A 20,976-nucleotide genomic window follows, 5' to 3' on the forward strand; every position below is an offset into this window, starting at 1 on the left:
GACAGTTTTACTAGAGTATTGTTACATTTTAAAGGACAACTTTAAATATCATTCTCAAAGGCATCATTTAATAAAAACAGGTTTGAATCTTGCTCATAACTAGAAAAAATGAATAACAGAGGGGCAGTTTAAAGCCATTGCCACACAGCAAAATGTATCAAAATTAATTTGGAGCTCCATTATTAAAGAAAGTCACAAAAGTGCACCTGCTGTCTACGCAAATGTACTACTTTGAAGAATTCACAAAGGGATACAGAGGTGTGCTGGAAGCCTGCAACAGAGGCTGGTTTTCAGGCATACTCTTCGTAAACATTTGTGAATTCCATTTTTGCTTTAGTAAATACTATGGCCGTCATTACAACCCTGGCGGTTGGTGATAAAGCGGTGGTAATACCGCCAACAGGCCAGCGGTAAAAAAAATGGAATTATGACCATGGCGGAAACCGCCAACACAGACAGCCACTTTAACACTCTGACCGCCACGGTGGTAGCAACAAGCACCGCGGCGGTAACCGCCAACAGCCAGGCGGAAGACAATACACCACCCACCCTATTAGAACAATCCAATCCGCCAGATTTTCCGGGGCGGTACCAACGCCATCAAAAGCACGGCGGAAACAGTACACAGAAGGGAAACAACTCACCTCTGGACACTCAAGGAAGAACCACGACGCCATGGAGCCCGAACTGCAGGTCTTACCCATGCTGGTATACCTCCTCCTACACCAGGAACACAAACGGCGGCGAAGACGACCACAGTGAGTACTGCACCTAGCACACAAGGGAGGGGGGGGGAAGAGGGTGACACACACACACGCAACACACAACACCCCTACCCCGAACACCATACACAAAAATAGATGCAACAACATTACATATCCACCCCGTAACCCTCAGGAATAACGCAAGGACAAAAGGAAGTGAGTAAAGTCAGTGTAATAATATAAATTGCGAGAAATACGTCCTCAAAGCACAAAACAGTATTTACAATATATACAAATGTAGGGACACTGCCCAATCCAAAATTTCCATGGCCCACAGGGCCATATCACATAGGTCAAGGCCCCACTTGACTCCTGCCTCAATACGGAGAGAACACTGCTGGGGCATCATTTCGAAAATACACAGGCACCTCAGGGGAAAAGGGGGGCACCTCAGCCGGAAGATGGTATAACGCCACTGCTCCTGGAGGGGCCTACATGCCCACTGCTTGGTCCTGGGGAGTGCAAAGCCACAGTATCTCTAGGTGGTTTGCCCACTGCTTGGTCCTTGGGAGTGAAAGGCCATAGTCTCTCTAGTGGGTGCTTTGCCCACTGCTTGGTCCTGGGGAGTGCAAGGCCACAGTCTCTCTAGTGGGTGGTTTGCCCACTGCTTAGTCCTTGGGAGTGCAAAGCCACAGTCTCTCTAGATGGTGGTTTGCCCACTGCTTGGTCCCGGGGAGTGCAAAGCCATAGTCTCTCTAGTGGGTGGTTTGCCCACTGGTTCTGGAGGGGGCTTTGTGCCCAGTGTGCTTTATCCTGGCAAGGAGGGGGTGAGTGGATGCCTTCTTCCACTGGTTCTGGAGGAGGCTTTGTGCCCAGTGTGCTTCATCCTAGCAAGGAGGGGGTGAGTGGATGCCTTCTTCCACTGGTTCTGTAGGGGGCTTTGTGCCCTGTGATGCAGATCTTGGAGGGTACAAGGTCACAGTCTCTCACCTGGGTGTCACACCTACAGTTGTTGTAGGGGTCAAGACGCACTACAGCCCATGGAGGTGCGACTACACACTGCCCACCGGCGGTCACGGCTGCTCAGTGGTGGCAGTGGTGGGACTGGCAGCAGTGCTGCCTGTGGTGGGGGGAAGCTCCAGCCCTTCCCCTGCAGCCTCGGATGGCTGTCAACTGGGGCTGCTGCTGCTGGCAGTGGTGGTGGCAGTGGTGCTGGTGGCAGTGCTGGCAGCAGTATTGGCGGTGGTGCTGGTGGCTTTGCTGGCGGCAGTGCTGCCTGTGGTGGGGGGAGGCTCCAGCCCTTCCCCCGCAGCCTCAGACGGCTGCTCACTAGGTCTGCTGCTGCTGGGAGTGGTGGTGGCTTTTGCTAGCTGGTGGTGCGTCTTTGCTTCTGCCAGCTGGTGGTGCCTCCTTGCTTCTGCCATCTGGTGGTGCCTCCTTTCCCAGCTGGTGCTCCCTTTTTGTCCTTGGCAGATGGTGCAGGCACACTGGCTGTGTGGACGAGTGTCTTCACGGTGCCTCTCACAACTGCAGTGGCTGAAGAAATGGCAGTGGACTGGGTGGCTGAGGTGCTAGCCTGGGTCCTGACCACCCTGGCCCAAAGAGAAGGACGGGGGAGGGGGTCAAGGGTGGGCAAGGGAGAGGGGCTGGGAATAGGTCAAGGGTGTAGGGAAAAAGCTTTTTAGGGACACTGGGGCTGGAAGAGGGTGAAGGTTTGGGAGTGGAGGAAGAGGGAGTGGTGGTAGGAGGTGTCAGTCTGCTGTGTTTGGGTGCAGGTGCATAGGCAGGATGCTGTCGTGAGGTGGATGACTGTTGGGTGTCTGAGTGCTTGCGTTTGTGTACCTTGGGAGGAGGGGGCACAGACACAGTGGGAGAGGACACAGGGGACATGTGCATGGATGTGGGGGTGGTGACTGCCAGTGAGGGGCATGTAGTGATAGGCGTGATGGTGATGGGGGATGAGGATGTAGTGCATGCAGGTGTGAGTGGAGATGCTACTGGGAGGGAGGTGGACGAGGAGGAGGAGGGGGACACAGTGGAGGCAGTGGATGTTGGTGTGTCTGCATCTGGATGGTGCTTGTGTGAGTGTCTGTGGGATGAAGTGTGGTGCTTGTGTTTGCCTGAGCCACTTCTGTGTGTTGATTTGGGTGTATGCTGGTCTGAATGTGTGCTTTGGACAGGCTGGGGTAGAGGGGACTGGGTAGAGGAAGTTGGAGGGGGAGGCTAGAGACAGGGACAATGGCTGCCATCAGGGAGTTGGCCAGAGCCTGGAATGAACTCTGTTGGGCCGCCATGCCAGAGTGAATGCCCTCCAGGAATGCATTTGTTTGTTGCAAATGCCTTTCTGGGCCCTGGATGGCATTCACTATTGTTGACTGCCCAACAGAGATGGATCGCAGGAGGTCAATAGACTCTTCACTGAGGACAGCAGGGCTGACTGGGGCAGGGCCTGAGGTGCCTGGGGCAAAGGAGATGCCCACCCTCCTGGGTGAGCAGGCAAGGGACACAGGATGAGGGGCTGCTGGGAGGGCGGTGCTGGTACGGGGCTGATGGCTGTACCTGTAGTTGGGGTGGCCACAGAGGTGTCCGCTGCCGCCAGGGAGCTTCATCGGAGGAGGTGTCGCTGTCAGAACTGTCCCCTCCAGTCTCTGCCATGGTGCTACCCTCGCCCTCCATCCCACTGGTGCCCTCACCATCGGTGGATTCGGCCTCATAGGCCATGTGGGATGCAGCTCCCTCCATCGCCTGTGCCTCTGCTCCTCCGCCAGATGATGCTAATGCACACAAGGACAGGGTGACAAAACAAAAAGGGGGGGAGACAGGGGATACACTTGGTCAATGCCGGCAACAACAGCATCGTTAGCGTACACAACACACAGGGAACAGCCCTATGCACTAGGCCATGTACTACCAGTTACAATGCTAGTCCCCAGGCCATGGAGTACAATGCCTAACGCCAATAGCAGCACAGCTGAAACCCACAGGGCCCTGCCCAGTAGGAGATGCCCACTAGCATTTTTGGGGTTGGGGTCATCAGACCCTGCCCATCATGGAACCTACCCTGCCAAGTTCGTCCTGGCCTAGGGGCACCCAGGGAACCTCATCCCCCACCCAGATAACACCTCAACACACGCAATTTTCTGAATCTGAAACTGTACTCACCCCCTTGTGGCTGCTGTGATGCCTTCAAGCACCTATCCAACTCCGGGTAGGCCACCACCAGGATGCAGAACATCAGGGGGGTCAGGTTACGATGGGCACCCCTTCCTCGTTGGGAGGCCATCCCCAGCTGGGCCTTCACTGTTTTCCTTGCCCAGCGGCGCAGGTCCTCCCACCGTTTGTGACAGTGGATGCTCTGCCTGTCAAAGGCCCTTAGGGTCCGCACGTCCTTGGCGTTGGCACACCAAATACCCTTTTTCTGATGGGCGCTGATCTGCATATAAAGATACATAGAGAAGGGTTTTAGTCATACCGTCCGGCCTGTTTCACTCATGGCTCACCATATACCTCCCATCCCCTTACGCACAGACATTGACCACCAGACATGCAGCACTCTGCCCAGGACCACTCAGCCACCCCCCTCTTACACGAGGCTTACAAACACAGCACTCCATGCATTCATGCCCCATGCATCATGCTCACAGTGTACTCACCTGTTGGTCTGGAGGACTATGAAGTAAACGGTACTGGGGTTGGACCCCATCCATCAGTCTCCAACTCCTCCGAAGTGAAGCAAGGGGTCCTTTCCCCAGACACTCGTGCCATGGTCACTTCCAGACACAGGGCACAGCAGCACTTGCAGTGTAGGTCCTCTCCTCTTGAAGGTCAGGTAGCAAGTGAGTGAACAGATAGAAAATGGCGGTCAGGTCCGAGGCGGTGCGTACCGTCACCGCAGGCATACATCACCATTGGGTACTGGAACCCATAGGGCCCAATGATAACCAATGAGATGTTGCATGGCGGTCGTCGACAGCCTCCCACAACGGAGCACAACGTCAGAGGAATTACCTCATTTCCACTTGTCCCTCCACACAGGTCAGCCAGCCGCCATTTCAGTGGGGAACAGGCGATGGCACCTAACTGCGTCACATCACACATAGGCACATATACGGAACTACATGTTCACATACTGTTTCTGTCACAACATGCAAGGCATTTTAATCTGAGGATATGTTTGAATATGACCATCTGCTCACCGTTTTCACCCTAGAGTTCAACTGCTGCAGATGAATAGGAGATAGAGACATATCTCCGTGTACAGACCCCTGGTGGACCTGGCAACAATGAAAGACATGCACATTATCCTCACCTACAGACTTGATAGGGGCACAATCCAAGAGTGCCCAATTGCTGCCAGACCTGATCTCACCTATCCGTCACCCCACTGGGTTCCCCCCTGTTGTGCAAGTCCTATCAGTGCTCCATTTCTTGGCAAGTGGCTCCTTCCAAGCGACAGTGGCAATGGCAGCAGGGATGTCACAGCCTATGTTCTCAAGCGTGCTGACCAGAGTGTTGTCTGCCATGATGAAACACATGTGCAGCTACATTGTTTTCCCCCAGGTGGAGGATTTGGCCACAGTGAAGGCTGACTTCTATGCACTGGGACATGTCCCCAACATCATTGGTGCTATTGATGGTAAACATATTGCATTTGTCCCCCCCCCCACCCACCCTCCTGGAGAAATGAACAGGTGTTCAGAAATTGAAAGAGCTTTCACTCAATGAATGTGCAGATAGTGTGCCTGGCGGACCAGTACATCTCCCATGTGAATGCAAAGTAAACTGGGTCTGTACATGATGCCTATATCCTGAGGAATAGCAGCATCCCATATGTGATGGCTCAACTCCAGAGGCACCGAGTGTGGCTAATAGGTGAGCCCATAGTCCCCACCCGGTGGATGCTGGTATATGGGTGTGGGGTTGGCCCTAAGGGTGAGTGTCTGGCTAACTGGTATCCCTTGGTATTTGCAGGTGACTCTAGTTACCCCAACCTCTCATGGCTACTGACCCCAGTGCGGAATGCCAAGACAAGGGCAGAGGAACGTTACAATGTGGCACATGGACGAATAAGGTGGATCACTGAGCGCACCTTTGGCCTCCTGAAGGCCAGGTTCAGGTGCCTCCATCTGACAGGTGGATCACTGTGCTACTCACCCAAGAAGGTCTACCAGATCATCGTTGCTTGTTGCATAATGCACAACCTAGCCTTGAGATGCCAGATGTCTTTTCTGCAGAAGGATGAGGCTGGAGATTGTCGTGTGGCAGCGGTGGAGCCTGTGGACAGTGACGAACAGGAGGCAGAGGAAGAGGATGTGGACAACAGAACAACTATAATACAACAGTACTTCCAGTGACACACAGTTAAGACACTGTAACCTCACCTCCCATTGCTGTTTTGTGAAGTGATTTTTTTTCTTGCTGGCTGATGTTCCCACTACACAGCCCACTTATTGTACCCTTTAACATGTCTATTTGCAGATATTTGTGCCCTCTGGTGGCCCCTGGTGTATTGACTGCAGCACATTACAGGTCATAACTATGTTTAGATCACTGTACTATTTGCAAAGTCTACAGATTGTTAAACAACTACATCCTTAAATCATTTGACATACTCCATACTTGTATTTCTTCAAAGGGTATTTATTTAAGTGCTATGAGGTAGAAGGGGATGTGCAATGGGCGGGGGGATGATGGAGGTAAGTCCAGGATAGAGTCCAGTCTATTTGTATCACATGTGCATTGTCCAAGGGGGCATAGGAAGTGGAGCAATGACAGTTCAAGGTGGACAGGGTGACAGGGTTGGACAGAAGGGTTGACAGTCAGGAGAGTCTAATTTCCTGGTGGTGGTCTTGGGAATGTTGTCTGGCTCCTGCCTGGATCGCAGGGACCGTCTGTGGGGTGGTTCTCCTTCTGCAGGGGGTGGGGTGCTGGTGGCCTGTCGCTCCTGTGGCGGGGTCTCCTGTCCACTAGCGTTGGCGGAGGGCTGTTCATTGGTGTGGCTAGTGTCAGGGGCCCGTTGGGTGTGCCACTGCCGCCCTCATGGTATTGGCCATGTCTGCCACCACCCCTGCAATGGTGACCAGGGTGGTGTGGATGTCCTTCAGGTCCTCCCTGATCCCCAGGTACTGTCCCTCCTGCGCTGCTGGGTCTCCTGCAACTTTGCCAGTATCTGGCCCATGGTCTCCTGGGAATGGTGGTATGCTCCCAGGATTCCTGCAAGTGCCTTGTGGAGGGTCAGTTCCCTTGGCCTGTCCTCCCCCTGTCGCACAGCAGCCATCCCAGCTTCCCTGCTGTCCTGTGCCTCTGTCCCCTGAACCGTGTGCCCACTGCCACTGACCCCAGGTCCCTGATTGTCTTGGGTTTGTGGGTGGCCTGGGGTCCCTGTAGTGGTGGACACACTGCTGATTGACGTGTCCTGGGGACAGTGGGATGGGCCCGCTGGGTGGTTTCTGTGGTGCTGTTTCCTGAGGGGGGAAGGCTCTGTGGTGGTATGGGACTGTGGCTGGGTAACCGACTGTCCAAAACTCCCTGATGGGCCAGGTTGGTCATCCATATCCAGGCGTGCAGAGCTGCTGTCATCACTGTAGGCCTCTTCTGGTGGTGGACTGGATGTTGCTGGCACCTCCTCTCCGGTGACGTTGTGTGGGGGTCCTGTGGGTACGTAAATGCAGTGTTATTGTTTCTGCATGTGACATATGGTGCATGGGTGTGTTTTCCTCTATGGTTGTTATTCCCATGGAATCTTTGGCTTGTGTGAGTTGTAATTTGGTTGGCTAAGTGATCGTCACTACTGTGCATGCAGGTCTGTGATGGGTGTCCATGCATTGGTGTTGCATGCAGGGATTGGTATTGGGAGGGGTAGGTTGTGATGTGGGGTGTGTGGGAGATGGTGGAGTGATGGGAGTGCGGGTGAGGGTGGGGCTATGTGATGTCATGCAGGTAGGGGGGTGAAAGTAGTAAAGATTTCACTTACCAGAGTCCAGTCCTCCTGCTACTCCTGCCAGTCCCTCAGGATGCAGTATTGCCAAGACTTGCTCCTCCAATGTTGTTAGTTGTGGGGGAGGAGGTGGGGGTCCACCACCAGTCCTCTGTACTGCTATCTGGTGTCTTGCAACTACTGAACGTACCTTCCCCCATAGGTCGTTCCACCTCTTCCTGATGTCATCCCTGGTTCTTAGGTGCTGTCCCACGGCGTTGACCCAGTCCACGACTCTCCGCCATAGCTCCCTTCCAATGGATGTCTGCCGCACCTGTGATCCGAATAGCTGTGGCTCTACCCAAATGATTTCCTCCACCATGACCCTTAGCTCCTCCTCAGAGAATGTGGGGTGTCTTTGTGGTGCCATGGGTGTAGTGTGTGTGGTGTGTGTGAGTGCATGTGGGGTGATTTGTTGGGGTGTGTGCTCGGAGGTGCGTGGATGGTGTATGGGTGATGGCGTTCTGTGGCTCTGGTTCTGTGGGTGCTCCTGGCATGTCTCTCTCTCTCTGTTGTAAATTGTTTGTTGTGGTAAAGGGTTATGGGTAATGTGGGTGTGTGTTTTATAGTGGTGTGGGTGTGTGGATGTGGCATGTGTATGTGTGCCAATTGTGTGTTATTCAAATTGACCAATGTGGGGGTGTTTTGTTAGTGTGTGTGTATTATGAGCGCGGTGATATGTACCGCCAGTGGTTTACCGCGGTTGAATGTCCGCTGATTCGTGGGTCATAATGCTGTGAGTGTAGTTCTGTTGGCGTAAGGTTGTGGGTTTTGGTACCGCCAGTTTATCACTGACATTTGATGTGGCAGACTTGTGTGTGTGTCTGCATAATGGCAGATTTCGACGTGTGGGTCATAATACGCATAGCGGTATACCGCCGCGGTTGCGGTATGTTCGCGGCAGTCAGCATGGCGGTAAGGGGGGCTTACTGCCAATGTCATAATGAGGGCCTATATTTTTGCCCATGTAAAAATCTGCTAGACAAGTGCAAATTCACGTATCAAAACTGGTGTCCTTTTTCTATAGGAGGAAAAACTCCTATCCCAAAAAGTGTTTTACTCCTGCCTTTATTGTCAGTAAATTTTCAACTTTTTCCAGCTGGAATGGGTTAAAGAGGAGTTGGTGAATATCTATCAAAAACTAATTTTTCACATAACATCAAAACCTATACAAATAAATAGCTTAATGAAATGCGGCCATAACATTTAAACTCTAACTAGACCTTGCAATATTCATCTCTGTGCAAAAACGTAAATGTCCTATCATTGATTAACAGCTTCACAAACAAGGTAATTGAGCCACTGTGGCATTACGTGATTTGTCAAATAAAACAACATGTGGTCAAGTGTCCTAGGTCTGCCTTGATGCTTTTCAGCTGCCAAACTAGACACTGGGATGCATGCTAAACCTGAGTTTATTTACAATACAGGTTTGTGGAATAAAGGGAAAGCTTATTAGTAAATTTGTTAGAGCAATTCACCTAGCACTTCCTGGGAAGCAAAAGTAAGAAACAGAGAAATGGCACAATTAGAACAATGATACAGCCAGAACACTGCTGTAATCAGATTTCTAACAGTCAACAAAGAGATGGAAGGAATACTTTGATTATTCTCAGCCACTGGCAATTGCTCAGGCCACAATCTAGTCTATCATTTTTTGCCCACTATGCCATTCTAGAAAGAGTCATATGCAAATCTCTCTAACTCCTGCTCCAATAGGAACAGTCCAACCTGAACGACCAGGCTGGTCCCCTCCAGATTGAATCACAAGCAACTTCAGACTGGTTTCAGCCTAGTTAAGCCTCAATCATTGTAGTTTGAGTCCTATGGCACAAGGACCAGAGGATACACATCAGGACAAACCTGTTACATTTGCAGTGTCAACTATTGCTAACACATTTTTTGTAGTTCCGTCTTATAGCTGACTATGCAGGAACTGTCTTTTATGTACACTACTTCTCCTGTCACTCAATACCTGTGTTTTCATTCTGAGGGAAGGAATTTCCCTGTCTTTGGGAAAAAACAGTGCAATGCTAATAAGAAAGGAAAACATTATTGTTGTTGGAGGTGTTAGTAATAGTATAGGTAGTAGCCAATTTGATTGTGTTCTGAATGCCATGTTATTTTAGTTAACTTATGTTACTTATTTTTGGTTTCTTTTTTCTGTTTTCTTGGCTTTATTCTTGTAACTACATTATCACTTTACAGTGCTTTGTGATTGATTCTTCAAGTTTTCTAGAAATCGCATTTATCCCCTAATTCATCTATTATTCCTACTGTCCCAACCTACATCATTTTAAATGAAGCTGGAGCACCTAAATTGCCTATGAAGCAGCGGATTAAGCTTTCTGAGCCCTCACACGTGGGGAGTGGAGAGTTTTCCCCTTTAATAAAATAACCTGATTAATTACACAATTTATTGGAGGTTGTAACTAGGTGGGTCTTTGGTACAAGGATTTAATTTCATGGTAAAATACTGACATGGGTGTAAGAACCTAGCTGCAGACTGTCTTTCTTGCATGCCCATGCATGAGAAACGTTTAACAATGCAGCAGTCAGGATACAATAGTAGGTCTGAAGCCATGTTTTCCACTCTACTCTGTGGATGGCACAATAGGTGCTGCAGATCAAAAAATGTTATTTAACATCAAGGTTATGGGAACATTCTCTACACCATGTATTAGGGACACATCAACAAGTTAAACATGTCTCATGCAACCACTGCTCATGCAAACCCATGTAACTGATGATTGTATTGAAGAAACTGTGTTATCAACTGTACAAAAAGCTGTCAATGAGGAAGAAAGAGAGAGTGGTCTGTTAACAGCATGATTAAAACCACTAAGGAGTGGATATTTACAGTTCGGGTCGATAGATAATGTCCTAGATACAGTACACTCTTTCTGGCTTGTAAATCATGAACTAAACCTGAAGGGGGATGCAATTCCATTGACTATTGCCCCCTGAAATGTAAAAGAAAAGAATTGTTGAGTGAGCCCACAAAAGACACTAAGGAAGTATCCATAAGAAAAACAGAATAATAATGTAGTATTGATGGCCATGCATGGGATTCCATGTTGTGTAGAAAGTTAGAGTCCTGCACTGCTTGTCAGCCTCTAACAGAGTAAACATAACCTGTAATCTGCCACATCTCCTGTGGTTGTTTCAAATACATTTTTGAGTAAGGACATGTTGGACATTGTTGGGTCTGTAAGTGGTATTAGTATTGAAGGGAACTACTTCCTGGTGTTATTATCAGACAATGTCAGCGATTGCCAAGTCGGTGTCCCATACCAGAACGAATGTCTTAACAGATTTCCAAAGAGAAGTATTTGTTGATGAGATTATCCATATGAAGAACCTTATTATAGGGTTGAATGGATATCGGGCAGCATGACTGACCGAACTTATCTACAGCATCCCTTTCTGACTCTTTTCTAGACTCTTAATCCCCTCCTTACTATTCAAGATACCAAAAGGACAACTGATTATAGGCTGCCTCTTTTCATTTTTCCGTGACTGGCTTCCTGCACGCCATTAGGGGCAAAACAGTTGGCTGTTTATCATACATTGTCTTCTGAAATAACAAAATTAGAAATAAAGATAAGAAAATAAAGGAAGGTGTCAAATCTCATTTATGGTAAAACTGAATTAATGTGTCTACACTTCTAAGCATTTAAATAGACATAACCTGTGCTAAATCATACTTACTGTAATTACATCTTCTGAGTCACTCAAACAAACCATTACATTCCCTGTGGGATTAGGGAATTATCCCATGAAAGAGAAATGTCAGAACACAGCTCACTTAATTTAAGCCTTGTCTAAAAGGAATAGTTTTCCACAGAATCTCCATACTTCCTGGAAAACTTCAGGGATGAGGCTTCTAGCACCTTGTTGCCTCCCTATTGCCACACAGAAAGTCAATCAACTAACAGTTGAAGTCCACTTCTTTGTCCTGGGTATAAGAGGGAGCAGATCCAGTCCTCCATTGCTCCTCTCAGGTCACAGACAGCAGGTCCAGTCCTCTTCTGATCTTCCATAGGCCCAGAAAGTGTTCTGAGAAGGGTGCCTTGGGGTGTCACATTTTTGGTTGGCACCAGTTAGTGGGTGGGGTGTGACTCCTGGGCACTCGCAAAAGAATGGGTAAAAGATCCCATGCCATGCCTTACCGCAAACAGGCCCAAAACACAATGTGTCAGGGCAACTGCAGCCACACTAAGCTTGGGCTCTGGGAGTTGGGAGTGTAATGGGGACTTTACTAAGGAAATGATTTGTGTCCTCAGACATCTACCACTTAAATCTAATTTGAAGCAGGCCCTGGATCCACAACAAGAAATGAGACAGACATCTAATATGATAAAGCATGGTCCTTTAGCAACCAGCAGCTAAAAAAGAATTGTGATCTGGTCTAGTTTGATCCCTTTCAACAGTACAAAGTTTTACAGATGCCCCAGACAAGCCGTTTATGCAGGATTTGAAGCTGTGGTGCCACCAAGAGGGCAATCAGCCCCATCCTGAATCTCCAGCTAACCTAAGAGGAGTCATCACTGCCCATTCAGGCTGACCAGCCTATCAAAGAGGTCTATTGTGCATCTCCTGGAATGAATTTCGTCCCTCATTAAAGTCTGAGTACAAGCTAGGAAACTGCTGGGGAGTGCAATCAAATTTGGCTCCAGGAGCTTAAGGTAGGGTAAAAGTAACTTTCAAAAAGTTACTTTTCCTTAATACTCAACATTTAAGTGATTTTTTATAACTGTTAAAAACAGTGGTTTAATTATTTACCTGGCTGGTCCCAATACAGCAGTATTAATATTTCAATCTGTACTCTGGTTTACTGTATAGGGGACCCATGCCTGCCACAATGAAAACAGCTCTTGGGTCCTTGTCACTGTAGGGACATGGTGACATTAATTTTCTACATGGCCCACTTTTATATACCAAGAACCCTACCTTGTGTGCTACAAGACCTACTTGAGGATGCTTTTATAATATTTAAAATGGAGAACTTTGCCTGTCAAAAGGTTTATTTTGACAGGTTGCATTGCAGATTTTGCATACAGCTGTCAGGCTACAATGGTAGGCCTAAAGTCATATTTAGAGGGCCCACTATGTGGATGGAACAAAGGGTACTGTAATCTACAAATGACATTTAACTTCCAAGCCCAGTGTGCATTTTCTACCCATATACTAGATACTAGGGATTTATTGGCAATTTATATCTGTCATTTAGGAATGAGGCATTGTAACCATGTTGAAAGGGGAGTACAGACACTGTAATCATTCTTAGAGTAAAATGTACAGAGATCAAAACTCAGCAAGTATTGGATTCTGAAGAAAAAAATGTGGGATGTTTCTGCAGAAAATGCAGATTTCTTACAGTGTCTAATTCTTATTTTTCAGGAATGTAAGGCTCAGTAGAATGATTTGAACATGTGAAGGCACAAACTGTAGGCACATCTCTGTAGTATATGCATTAGCTCACTATACTATCTTACCAGTTTAGGACCCGAAGAGTAACAACAGCATTATTATCAGGGCCAGTGGAATTATGCAATAACGGTGCATCAAAATATGCATCAGGGTTGCCTAAGTTAAGCGGCGTAATGCAGGGTAGAGTTACTTTGTTATTCTGCCCTTTTTACACATGTTAACACTGTCTACAAGAAAGCTTTCACCTCATTAGTGCCGGTTTAACACCCACTACAGCAATAAGCAGCTGAAAAGTGTCCAGTCCACCTTTACAAATAATATTATTATTATTATTATCATTATTATTATTATTAATAATAATAATAATAATAATAATAATAATAATAATAATACAAAGGCCCTTCCACCATGTGGCAACACCTGTCAATGCATTTTTAGTAACTTTTGATCTGTTTAAGATAGCTTCTTGTTAAAATCTGCAAATTATGTGGAGCTACCCTTCTATTCGTCAGAGGTTGCCCACAGAAGCATTCCAAGATCCGGGGGAATTGGGCTCAATATAGAGGAATCCTTCTTGAACCCCTACTGATCTGACAGGGGTCCATGGCTGATGAATTCTAAACCTTTCTATTTCCAAAGAATGAGGTGGACTTGGGAAATGGGGAGACGGAGGGGTGGTATGGGGGACAGAAGAGGCATTGTTATTGTATTGGTTGTGTTTGCCAGATGCTGAGAATGCTAATTAGTTGTAAGCCTGACTATAGAGAAAAATTATTATTATTATTTTTTACAAAAAAAAAAAAAATCTTTATATTACTCAACAGATGATGGATTAATTGTAAAACAATGTGGTCGCAAAATTGCATAATTCCAGTGCCCCTGACCAGGGCCAGCTATACGGCGGTGCGATTGATGCCACCGGGGTGCTAGCTCGCGGGTGCTGTGTTATTAAATATCTTTCATGTTTGGAAGCGCCTTCTACAGAGTTCCTTAGGTGTCCATCAATTTTCAGGCAAAAATAAAAATGTCAATATAACTCTGGTGATTAATTTACCTGCTGAAGAGAGATTGGAGTTTTGTCTAGTGGGGTTTCTGACCTGTTATAAAGTAGCGCAGGGGGTTAATATGTCTGCTGAAAAGCATGTGTACCATGCAGTTCACAGAATTGTAATTGTGTTTTATGTAGATATCTCATTGGGCTAATGCTTTTGTAAGAGAGATCATTTTGTTACTTGAAGTTCGTAAGTTACAATCAGTGTGTAGCACAGTGATCTGTGAACTGTCATCAATGAGTCGCATGCACACTGCAAGGTATACATTAAGAGTTTTATTTTTTTTCCCTAATCCTTTGTTATCCTAATGCTGCTAAAAAGGGTTTGTTTGGGTAGAAATACATTCTTATTAGTAAAGCCAACCACTGTGTTACATTTTAAAACCTGAGTTTGTGCTTCCCCAGACCATGCACTCTTAAAATATACTGCCTGCTAGTATGGATGACACGTGACTCCTACATCTTGTAGTCCTCTTTGTCTTATATAACATTTACTATACACTGATCTATACCTGAGTGATTCATAGTCTCTATATAATCTGTGTGTGATATAAAGTGCTCTAACACCCTACACTGGTATGAGTAGCCTTATGAAATACCCGTGGGAGAGTGGCTAGACAGATACAAGCAGCCTTTTTAGAAGAATATTAGGGGAATCTGTGCAAAAAGAGGTCACTGAGGGGGCACCTTTAAAAACTGTCAAACCGCCGCCACCAACGCTAAACAAATATAAACACATGGGGTACAGTCGGTAATCCTCAGAATCTGGGGTTAATTTATATAAATGGTATGGAGAGTCTACTAAAAGTGCAGTACAGCAAACAGTTATTCAATGGAAGGCTAAATAATAGTCCTATTCATACCAAATTGATTGTGTAGGAAATTGCATGTCAAATTTTCAAGAAGGAACAAAGGAATATCAATATAGTAAGCAGACTGAGGGCCTGATTACAATTCTGGCGGAGGGGGTTAATCTGTCCCAAATGTGACGGATATCCCTCCCACCGTATTACGAGTTCCATAGGATATAATGGACTCGTTATACGGCGGGTGGGATATCCGTCACATTTAGGACGGATTAACCCCCTCCGCCAAAGTTGTAATCAGGCCCTGAGTCTGTTTTCTTAATCAAGATATCATATATATCTACATTGGGGTTCTCCTAAAGTTGAAGTAAAATAGCGCAAAACTAATGAATGTGATGTAAACAGGTACACCCAAATAGGAACATTGAGAATGATAGGCCGCCTTTCATTTTTGTTTTGATGGGCACAAGACAATCATGGATTGCCCTTTGGGCAACACGCATAAAGGGCATTTTTTTCATGCCAAAGGTATGCATCATTGTCTATGCATGAATTTTAAGATGCACACTCGACCGCAAAACATCTTCAAACAGGACGAAACGTTGGCACCTATAACTTAATGCTTAATTAATTACAATGACAAATTGGCATAACATTGTGTACACTGTCAATGCTCATTTAGTTTGCATCATTGTGTAGCAATCTTCTGTTTGTTTTTTCTTTACTGTTTGGGTTTATCTGTCGATGTCACCTTCACGAAAACGACTCAGTTTAGTTCACTATTAGGAACGCCCTTAAGTGGTATATAATATGTCTTGTTTAAGACTAAGATAATTGTCTGAGATGTGTATCCTGATTGTGTACACGGTTTCACCTACTGGCAAACTCTTTCACGCTGTTTCTTCCAAAGAAATTGTTTTTGTCTGTTAATTATTGTGTGATGAGAGCCTGCATTCTTGCGGGGGATGTCTCACGTACCCTTTCTGTTTATACGTGAACAGTAACATCAGCATTTCCCAGTCATCTCGCCTTGTCCACAGGCACTTGCGGTAGCCCAAAGCACACTTAAGCTTCGATAACAAAGCTGCAGGCCCATGTGCTTGATTCATTAGGCATAAGAACAAAATATTGTTTTGTGCCTGTAAATGGGCCTTGGATGGGGGCCCCACCGTGGGGCACAGGGCTATTTTGTAGGGGGTCTTTCTTACCTGCCCCTCAGCCTTTAGAACCGTGCCTGTCAACGTAAAGAAGCTATCTAAACTGGACCAGCTACTTACATAGGAAACAGGAGAACTCTGTACCTGAGTGCATCTCTTCTTCGGTTGCCCATGGTCCACTTAGGGTCATGAGAAGCGGTTCGTTTACACTGGTAAGTCAACAACAAACATGCGATTCCGACGGCTTGCCCTTCCTAAATCAACGGCCGTGGTTCCCATGTCAATTAGGAAGGACGTCATTTGAATTCTGCTCACTGTGGTGCACTCGACTTCAGAGGTCGGGGATTTCCCTGCCTTGTATAACTGTGCGCTGACAGAACACGTTTACCAGAATTCATCGTGAGCCATTTCCTGCAACGAAAGAGTGGATGCATCCAAGCTGCCGCAGAGGCCTCTCTCTTCCTGGTTCGCTCCCTCTTGCCCGGGGCAGAGGGCAGGGAGGGGCAGTGTCACCGGTGCCTCTGCATACAGTTGTTTCGTAGTTACAGTTGCGCTGCCGTCGCAGTTGCAGAACCGGTCACTTCCTGCTCACCTTGACGTAGTTGGACGAAGGAGCTCTGAAGTGAAGGAGGTGCACGGCGAGAGACGCCTCGTCTGCTGTTGGAAGGTGTATCCAAATCCGTGCTTACGGCTTCAGTGCCCTGCTTTAAGGTAAGTAATCTGAATGCCAAGGACTCTTACTTTCGCCTGTCGTGGCGTTGTAGTTCGGTTTTCGTCGTCGCGTTTTTTTTAAATTGACCATCGCTTACAATAATTTATCACTGCGCTCTAACGATGTTTTCTATCTGTGTGTACATACCCCTGCAGTTTTTGTAAGCATTGCTGACTTTTGTTCGCAGTGCTCCGCCTTACCTTTCTCTGCAGCTCTCTAACCAGGTCGCCTCGCTCGGTGCACGTCAGTGGGAAGTTGAAATGCGTGTTTGTCGACCTGTCAGTCTCAGGAATTACTTTGAATGTTGACTGGAGTGCTCCATTTTAATGATCAGGTAGGAAGCGTCTAGAACTGGCGTCCGAGGCTCCTCGGTGACTTCCCAGAGTGGGAGAATGGAGAGCTGGACAGTGTACAGCGCTCTGCTGACACTGATTTCAAACAGTGCCTTGTTCATGGCGATCAGCACCTTTCTTGAGCAAAGAGGCATCGAGCAGGAAATGAAAGAAGCCATACTTTCCGGTAAAAAAAAATCATTTGACCAGTTGTACACGGTTTCAGTTGTATACATTTGGAGCATTTATGGACACTGTACCATGGGGGGAAAAACAAGGCGAATTGTACACGTTACGTTAATGTAAAATAGTGGACCCGAGGCCCACATCCTAAGTAAAGTAATGTAATGACGCAGACACAACGCCGACCCGTTTTATTAGCAGGGTGACGTGACTGGTGACACCTGCGCTGGATGGGAGTTGGGTGCGTGTTAGCACTGCCCCTAGGCAGGGACTGCTGCATGACCTGTCCAGCAGGACACTACAGGTAATATTGGCACCACAAACAAAACACACCCTTGCACATGTTTTCCTCAGACCACATTCAATCTATTGTTACTGTCTAGAATTGTTTAAATCTCCTTTTATTAGTATTTAGTTTGGCATTATCCAAGACCGTTTAAGTTTACTAAAATGATATACAACAATATAATTAATTATAGGCAGGGTCGTAGAGGGATAGAAAATACATTGGGCACCAGAATAAAAGTGTCTCCCTCCTTAGCATATCAGCAAGCTTAAAAAGTGGTCCACATTTGCCAGTTAGACAGCTTTTAACTTGTATAGGCATTACGTATCTGCCGTTTTAAAGGCAGGAGAGACTGCATGCATTTAGGCTTTCTGGAGGCAATGTTTGTGGAAATATATGAGAAATTATAGTGGAGTCCACAACTTGAGAAATTGTGGTGGAGCCCACAACTTGAGGAACGCTGAAGCAAAAAGCAGGCTTATTGTAGACAAAACCTTAGAGCGATCATTCAAGGATGGCCAGTCACCAGCTGACACTGTCTGAAACACAGATTGGAATCAAAATAAAAATTCTAGTAACATTGAGCATAAACAATATAACATCCTCTTCCCTTCATACAAACTAAAGAGAATAAAAACAAACAGAAAAGAAAACACCAATATGAAAACAGAAGGTAGGATGAATTTATCTAATATAGACATCAAGATATTAGGGAGATCTACAATTCCTTGAAGGACTCGTTACTCTTTCTACAGTAACATTACCTGAACTCTGCAGAAAAAAAACATTACATGAATCCCCTTCTGCAACTATAGAAAGACCGATTGCCTGTGATTCAGCAGCTGCCCACGATTTGTGCTACACGGCACATCGTCTTTCATTAACATAACACAAGAACATCCTTCCTGACGCACCACACACAATATATCTCTCTGATGCAACACTACATTCCTACGATTTCACCTCTCACCATTTTCAAGAACGGAGAACCTATGTACTTGCCTTACCTTGAAAGAACCACTAAACTTTGACAGACTGCCCCTTACGCAGCATGACCTCATTTAAACCCAATTACCTTCTCTGAGTTTATCATGGCACCACTTTCAAAACTCATAGTGTTACAATCGTTATTCAGAAGCCAGTCTCTTAACCATGCTGGAACCAATTTTTTCACCTTGAATGCATCTACTCATCAACTTAAAAGGTGACTTTTGTGTGACCCTGTTCATCTTAGTGTGGTTTGCCCATATCACATCAGCAACGATTTTAACAACATCTTGACCATTTGCCAACACCAACTGAATAGTACCCTTGACCAGTCTGTTAGCACGCTCCACAATATCATTGACTTTGAGATTATAAAGTGAACTGTAATTATATTTAATACCACAAGACCCTAGAAACTTCACCATCTCACCAGATGTGAGTTGAGTTCCATTACCTGATAAGAACAGGTGCCAAACCTTCAGCAAAAATCGACTCAAGATTATCTATGATGGCCATTGTAGTTACTTCGATCATAAACGTAACAACCATTTGAAATGAACATCAACCATTACCAAAGCAATCTTCAAATATCTTATCAATTCATTGATGAGCCTAATAATAGTTCCTTTCTGAGATCGTAAGATTTCCATATGCAAATGCAGCCATTTTTTATTTCCTACAATGTAATTGAGATAGAATAGCACCATTCCCAGTAGCACCTGCATCCAGATTTGAGTCTGGCTTCAAAAGTTCCTAAATTCCCAGCATTACAAATTTCACTCTAGAGTGACTCAAAACACTTTTGCTGTTCCTGAACCAACAAAAAATACATTGTCTCCTCAATAACTTTGTAAGACATTCAGTTTTATCAGCAAAATGTTCCACAAATTTTGAATAATACCAATGAGGCCCATAAAGGACACCAATTGATCCTTATCAGTAGGTGAATGGAGAAAATAGATGGCATCTAAAAGATAAGGTTTCGTTTCACATCTACTGGTGAAATGGAATAGCATAAATCCTCAATTGTTTCACTAAAAATTTACGTTTATCTTGACGCAACGTAAGACCTGCTTCTGCTAGCCTGCGTAATGCTCATTTCAAAACCAAACTATGTTGTTAAACTGTTTCACCAAAAACTAAAATATCATCTTGAAAATAGTATCGTTCATACCTTTAAAAATATTTGCCATCGTCCTTTGAAAGACGCTCGCCCCTGAGGACAAATCAGAAGACATGCAAGTAAACTGAAGTGTACCCTCCATGGTGCTAAACGTTGTAAGTGGTTTGGAGTCAGCATGTAAACAAATGGTGATACATATTTTTCAAAGCCATCTTTAAAAGCTACTTACCACTTTTCAAAGACAAAACAAGTTTATTAATGTAGGGTAACTGAAAGGTGTCAACCACAGTATTTTAATTAAAGAACCTAAGGTCCACACAAAACCTCAACCAGTCATCAGCCTTTTCTGAAATAACAGGCAGAATCCAACTGGACGCCTTTACTTGCTCGATGATGCTTTAATTAAGCATCCAGTTTAGTATATACTTTACCTCATCACATACCACTAAGGCAGCCCTTATCACTTTTTGTTGAACAGGTATGGCGTCAGATTTGAGGATAATTATCTGCACATAATCTTCTAAAAAATCCAGGTTTCTTGTTGAAAACATCCCATTCACTCAGTGTATAATTTCAGCTATACTCGCATCCTCCACAACCATTATCTGATTAAGTACTATAGGATCGATTAAGGTATATAAATTAAATTGATTCTAAAATAAGTGTACTATCTACAGCCTTTCCTTTCCTTCAGATTGAGGTTTCTTAATTTTTTTGTCAGCCGATCCAAAATATACCCCAAAATGTCAATGTTTTCACCCTGATAACCTTAAGGACAGATGTCTCTTGATAAGAGAAGTGTTAGACCAATGCGCATTGAACAGTTTTTTTGATATTATAGTGTACATACAGCTTGAGTCCACTATACGCTGATACCTTTTTCAACACAAGCATCTTCAACACAATCTCCGTTGGCCTTCCTGTGAGCATCATCACACACAGCACCAACCCTGTCCTTATTTCCCTCAATGCAATGCTTGCAAAATTACCTTTACCGCCACATATCCTACGGTCCTTGTTAATGGCAACACATCCCTTTAATTCTAATCCATGCTACATGCTACCATGCCTACTTCTCCCATTAGAGTAATGTTTGACCTGAACTCCAGGTTTAATGGGTCTTTTGTTGGACTTGAGTACAGCATTACCATCTGACCTGGCATTCTCTTTTGTCTTAATAAGGGTCACTTCACTCCCCCTTCTATCTTTTTAACCTATCTCCTTCA

General features: G+C 45.7%; 1 protein-coding gene and 1 long non-coding RNA gene across 3 annotated transcripts in view; one reads left to right on the forward strand and one right to left on the reverse strand.

Annotated features, from left to right (window-relative positions):
* The window catches only part of LOC138295947 (uncharacterized), a 29,010-nt gene extending 12,600 nt beyond the window's left edge, over positions 1-16,410 (reverse strand). The window contains exon 1 of the long non-coding RNA XR_011203718.1: positions 16,272-16,410. This is a non-coding gene — a long non-coding RNA (uncharacterized lncRNA). The remainder of the gene's footprint in view (positions 1-16,271) is intronic.
* Positions 16,411-16,502: 92 nt separating this feature from the next.
* TRAF3IP2 (TRAF3 interacting protein 2) overlaps positions 16,503-20,976 on the forward strand; it is a 170,556-nt gene continuing 166,082 nt past the window's right edge. Inside the window, exon 1 of one of the 2 annotated variants that reach the window (XM_069234596.1) lies at positions 16,503-16,838. The gene's annotated coding sequence lies outside the window, so the exon portion shown is untranslated. The remainder of the gene's footprint in view (positions 16,839-20,976) is intronic. The other variant, XM_069234597.1, reaches the window with a different exon arrangement.

This window comes from Pleurodeles waltl, chromosome 5 (genome assembly GCF_031143425.1).
Source record: "Pleurodeles waltl isolate 20211129_DDA chromosome 5, aPleWal1.hap1.20221129, whole genome shotgun sequence".
Taxonomy (NCBI): domain Eukaryota; kingdom Metazoa; phylum Chordata; class Amphibia; order Caudata; family Salamandridae; genus Pleurodeles; species Pleurodeles waltl.